This window comes from Lygodium microphyllum, chromosome 27 (assembly GCF_053477565.2).
Source record: "Lygodium microphyllum isolate KBCC chromosome 27, Lygodium_microphyllum_v1.1.10, whole genome shotgun sequence".
NCBI classification, from domain to species: domain Eukaryota; kingdom Viridiplantae; phylum Streptophyta; class Polypodiopsida; order Schizaeales; family Lygodiaceae; genus Lygodium; species Lygodium microphyllum.
Window position 1 is genome coordinate 116842263 of NC_141161.1, and position 6000 is coordinate 116848262.

Consider the following 6000-nt stretch of genomic DNA (forward strand, 5'->3'; position numbering starts at 1 on the left):
CAGCCCTGAAAGTGTCAAATTTACCTCCTCTAATCGTGTCAATATTTGCTCATAAGCAATCAAGTGGTCAGCCACAAACTGTCTACATCCACGCAAATCAAGACTTTCATTCTTTTCTTCCTCTGCACAACCCTTAATAGGCACATCATCTAGAAAAGGCATGGTATACTGTGGAATATAGTCTCGTAGAACTTTATGCATAGCATTCATCATATGAGCAACTGAGTTTGTGGCACCTTGAGGTAAGGTACACATCCTCACAAGACCAATAGGTGTCCGCATAGTAGTAATATCCCTGCTTTCCAAGGCAAGCTGAAACTGATCATAACCTGAATACAAGTCACCTAGAGAATAGATGGCTCGTCCTGCAAAAGCCTCAGCAAATTCATCCACAACTGGACCTGTTCCCACATTCCTGATTGTCACTTTGTTCACGGGCTTCATATCCTGAATAAATCTCAAAGTACCATTCTTCTTTGGTACAGTAAACCACCTGTTAGAGTAGGGTGCAGAAGAGGGTTCCAAAATCCCCATTTTAATATTTTCATTCAACAACTCTATCAGCTTTGGCAAGTGTGCTTTAGGCACAGGTATAGGACGTATATTCCATGGTACATGAGGAACAGTGAAGATGACCATAGGTGCAACCAATTCGGGACTAATGCAGCCAATTTCATGTGGAAAGAAAGCAAATGCCTTACCATGACGTCCAAGCATCTCTCTAAAACATTCTTTTTCCACTGGAAGCAAAAATCATCATTTCCAATCTTCAATTCTGCAAGAGTTTCAGCTGTAAACTTATGTCCAATATTTGCAGGGTCCCTCAACATAGGCTGCTTCATAGCTTTTTCAATCTGTTCATCACTATCAGAAGGAAGCGGGCCTGCAACCGGCTTAACCTTCTTATCAACTGTTTTATATTTTGTGTCAACCTTGGCATCATTCAAGCACTCTTTTATTTGCTGCAATTTCTGCAAATTTTCAGCATCTTTCAACTCTATTGGCTGAAAAATTTCAGCCTTCCACTCTATGGACTGCATGGGTGCAGCCTGAAACTCTGTATGCAGAAATTTTTCTGCATTCAACTCTGTTGGCTGGATGGATTCAGCCCTCGGCTCTATGGACTGCATAGATGCATCCTGAAACTCTGTATGCAGAAATGTTTCTGCATTCAACTCTGTTGGCTGAATGGATTCAGCCCTCTGCAATTATGTTAGCTGATCAAGATCAGCCATAAATTCAGTTTGCTGAGTTTTCTCAGCCTCTAACTCTGTTTGCAGCATAAAACCAAAAATTTCCTGAAACATATCCAAGGTTTGCACAGGTATGATCTTTGAACCCTTGCATACATCAGTTTTCAGCATTGCTCTCATCTCAAACAATGTATCTGCATAAGACATCCCTTCATACAATCCATCTACATGCTCTTCTGCTTGCAAAATACCTGCATTCTTCAACTCTTTCTCCTTACGGCCAATGTACTGCCTGGCAGCTCTAGGCAAATCTGAAATTTTCTGATATCTCACTGAACTATTTGAAGAAAAACCAACAAAATTATTGGAGAAAGACTGGCTGCCAGGAGGCAAGATCTCCTCTTTTCTCCGCTCCGTACCACTGGCGTCTCGCAAGACAGCGGTACCTAATGAAAATCCAACTCCTTCGCAGGTAGTGGTGCCTCACGCAAGGAGTCCCTGTTTCTCGGATGATTTACCCCAACAGTCATAAACTGAACAGCTCGCATACCATCTTTACTGCGTATATGCGCATAAGCTGACCCGTCATCCATCACTTTTGTTTCCATTCTTGCTTCTGTAATGAAAGGTTGTCCAAGAATAATCGGATAAGAGCATGAATCCTGAACAAAGTAATGATAATCCTCTTCAACATTACCAATAGAAATTCTGATACTTGGACAAGCAGCATACATATCACCAAAAGTATTATTGGCGGCTCTCATGCGCCAGCCATGCTCTGCATCCATAGGCCACTTGCCACTCTCATAAACACCTCGAGCAATAAGATTAATCTCAAAACCATGATCAACTAAAGCGACCAATGGAATTTGTTTCTCTCCAATCCTTACCACTCTCTCAGTGGTCGCTCTAGCCCAATGACTTCGTGAAAAATGGCTACGAGGAATGAGAATAGGGGTCTCATCATCTTCATACTGCATAGGCTGAACTATTTTCTCCAATTGCGGATTAACAGAAGCATTCTCAACCATCACTGCATCATCATGCTCTTCCCCAAGAGCTCCATGCCACAATCCCTGTAAAGCAGGTCCTTCCATTGCATGTCGTTTCCTCCGCAAAAGATCCTGCATCTGATCCTGTATTTCTCTTCTAGCAATCCCAAGAGCTTCTCCAACAGTAAAAGTAACTTCACTATTCAAAATTCTTTCATGAAAAATCTTACTCATATCCGTTTGCATTTCAAGATCTGAGAAGCGCTTGAATCCTGGCTCTTTTCTTGGTTGCCTCTTTTCTTTCTGCTTGTCTCCCATTGGTTGATCAGAACCTGTTTGAGCTGGAGAATTTGACATAGGTGGAGCTGTAACAGGTGGTGAAACAAAGTCACCCCCTCTAGTCATTTTGGAGGACCTAGGACCCTCCTCATCTCTTCTTCTCTTTTCCTCAACCATGGCATCTAAACCCTGCGTTTTAGCCATATAAGCAAAAATAGAATACCTGTCAAGAGGAGAATCCCATCCTGTTTCTCCTCGAATGCTAGAGCCCACACAAGTCATAGTAGATGCCTGAACTTTCCCTCTTCTCGCTATCTCCAAGGCAGAGGACCATAAAGCAGAGTCTCCATCAAATTTCTGCTCAAGCTGGACTCCAAAAGCTGAAGCATCTCCTCTAACACTCACATAAGCTGATCGCGCAGCCATATCATCAACAAGCTTCTTCATACCTCCCTTACCAAAGTTCGTGTCAAGAGGAGCGCCAGTCTCTGTCAGCCATATCTTTTCATCTTGTCCCCAGAACACTACATTCTTCTTACATGCTTCCTGAAAAGCATCACAATCTCTGCAGTGTTGGTGCTCTGTACTATCACACCAAATACATCGTCGCCCTTTTCTTTGACCAGCTGGAAAAGCAGTCACTGGAGCAGGTGCTACAGCAGGTACTGACATAAGTTGCTCCTTTAACTTACCAACTTCAGCTTTGACTGCTTCAATCGTTAAATCCGCCAAGCCTTTAATAACATCATCTACAGATAAGGGCACTGGAGCAGCAGGAACTGGTGGATTCACAACAGGAGGAGTAGGCTTAGGCAAAGAAGTTGCAGCAGGGGTAGAAGAAGAAGTCTCCAAAGATTTCTCAGGAACCGATCCTGTATTTCGATGCAATCTGACTCTCCTGCGCTACTTCTTGACAAGAGCATTCACAGCATCAATGACATGTCTCCACTCAGTCTTTAAACCTGAATCAGTAGCTTAATCTTCCAAAAGATCATCCAACTTTTCCTGTAAATCAGCATCTGCAGCTTGCAAAAATAACTCCACTTTCTGCATCTCCAAAGCTTGCTGTTCAGTCCCATCCAACTGATCATAACGGCTTTCAAACACTCGCAGAAGAGCAGTAATAGAAAGTCCCTTATTAGGCATAGAAACCCATGCTAAAAAATTCCTGCAATTCATAAGACATGTATCCTCCAGGAAATATTCATCTTTTAATGCCTTTTTAAATTCAGCCCAACCTGCATGTGCCTCTTGAATTTCTACAATTCGACCTTCAAGAGTGCGCACCACGATCCGCAAGAAGTAGCGGCTCCAAACATCTTGAGAAACCCCAAAAAACTTCATCTTTTCTTCATACAAATGCAGGTAAGTTGACACTTGCTGGCCATTAAACTGCTTCATCTCCTGTTGGACAGCTTTCAAGGCATCCATAGCATCACTGTCTCGTTTTGCATGAGCTTGCTGCTACATATACATGGTAAATGACTGAAACAGGTTCTTCATGACATTATCATCTGTCATCTCTTCTTGTGAGTCTCCCATCTTGCTGATGACGCAGCACTTTCACGTCGGGTTCACCAGAAATGTCGTAGATTTCGTGTAAGGGCTGCTGAACACGGAGTTCAAGTTGCAACAAGTGAAGAGACTAACAAGATGAAATCAAATTTTTGATGCCAAAGTTCACTATATTCCTTGTCAAGTGAGTTACATGAAGATCATTTTCAGAAAAAAAATCTGAAGTATCTCATAAACTATTTTGCATTCAGGTGTATGATAACAGTTACATTGAACAAAATAATGGGCATTAACTAAGAATCCAGTCAAGCATGTCCCTTAGTGCAGAGAACCAGCTGTTGTTCAACACTTTTGATTTCTGATGCTCTCAGAGGTTTCTATCAAATACAAAAAAAAATCAGTAATTTATGGGATCACAAAGCAGTACAGTCCCGTTCTTAAACAGGTATCAGGAGGTTGGAAGAATCAATCAAGTGCTGTCAGTAGCATCAAGTGAGTACAGTTGCTTTCCCTCAGCAAGATCCCACAGCATTGCTACACCATCCTTGCCACCACTAGCACAGAGTGAACCATCAGGAGAGATAGTAACACTGTTGACATAACCAGTATAACCAGTCTGTCCCATGAGATTTGGGCACAGCTTGCATTGGTGTGTAGAAGAATTCTTATACTAATCTTATCGTTGCAATTGTCATGCTTTTAGACAGAAATCATCTGAAAACCACTGAAGCTTAACCATTCTCCTTGATCATGCCTGTGAAGGTATAAAGCTGTTCCTCTTATCGATAGGACTAGCAGCTATTGCAGACGAAGATTTCATTCTTCTTATCGATAAGGAACTAGATTTAATAGAAGCAAAGCGGAAGCATTTCAATCTTTGTGTCTCTACAATCCTTGTGTTCGTGCGTCCTCCAACTCTTAGCTTAATGGAAAAAAAGAGTTTCTTTGTCCTGCTAGAGACGTCTCTCTTTCGATCCCGTTTTCCCCGTCCTGGATGTTTTACTTGCAATCACCAAGCGTGTTCCAGAGCTTAATGGTGCGATCACAAGAGGCAAACACAATCTGGCGATTGTCAACAGAGAAGGCAATTGAGATGACATCCATGCTGTGGCCAACAAAGCGGCGGGTGGTGGAGCCAGCATTGAGGTCCCAGAGGCGGAGTTCGTCGTCCCAGGATCCTTAGAGCGCAAACTGGCCGTCAGAGATTATCATACCAAGGGCTCTGCTTCTATTTCTCATAAAGTTCATGTAATGTAGTCCTTTTCAGAGTTTTTGTCTCTTTCTCAAGAATATTAAGCTCCTGTTTCAGTTCAGTGACTGGCCGTCAGAGGAGATGACACCATCTTGGACGAATCTTCCTTCCCCAAAGAATGCACTATAACAACTGGTAGGCGGCCGCGAGCTACAGAGTAGCTTGAAAGGGAGACACTCCGATGGACGCTCACCTGGTGGTTGACGATTGATTGAAGCATAAGTTCTTGAGAGGTGGAAACAACATGAGCCACCTCTGATCTCTTTTAGCAACCGTTGTCGAAGGATTTATGAAAGCAAAATCGCGTCTTCAGAAGACCTTGATAAATTTCAGGATAAAAGATCAGACAAATGCATAAGCAAGATGTAAGGATTTGTGTCCACTAAACTTTCAACGAGACCTTGTCTTTACAGCAATGATAAGACTAAAAGCAAGTTCTCAGCTGAGCATAGAATTCATCCTTCAATATTGAAATATTTAATACAAATCTGGTTATCAGCTTCAGACAGAAGAATTAGCATTATCCTTTCAGAGGTGACTCCTTTCCAAGGTCAAGAAGGTTGGACACAGAATGATCAAGAACCATATATTCTTTTACATTCTCCATAAGCTGACAAACTGATTTGTGGCAATGTAAAGCACATTTTTCTCTTTCATGATAGTATTTTAACATATGAACAATAACTGTAATCATGTGCAGTAAGTACTATTGCATCATCTTCATATTTCCAAAAGCAAACGCCTTACAAAGTTTTTCATTTGCTGCAAG

At 42.0% G+C, this 6000-nt stretch overlaps 1 pseudogene; it reads right to left on the reverse strand.

The window, feature by feature from the left end:
- Positions 1–4448: 4448 nt before the first annotated feature.
- LOC148012743 (small ribosomal subunit protein RACK1 pseudogene) lies at positions 4449–5191 on the reverse strand (annotated as a pseudogene).
- Between the last annotated feature and the right edge of the window lie 809 nt (positions 5192–6000).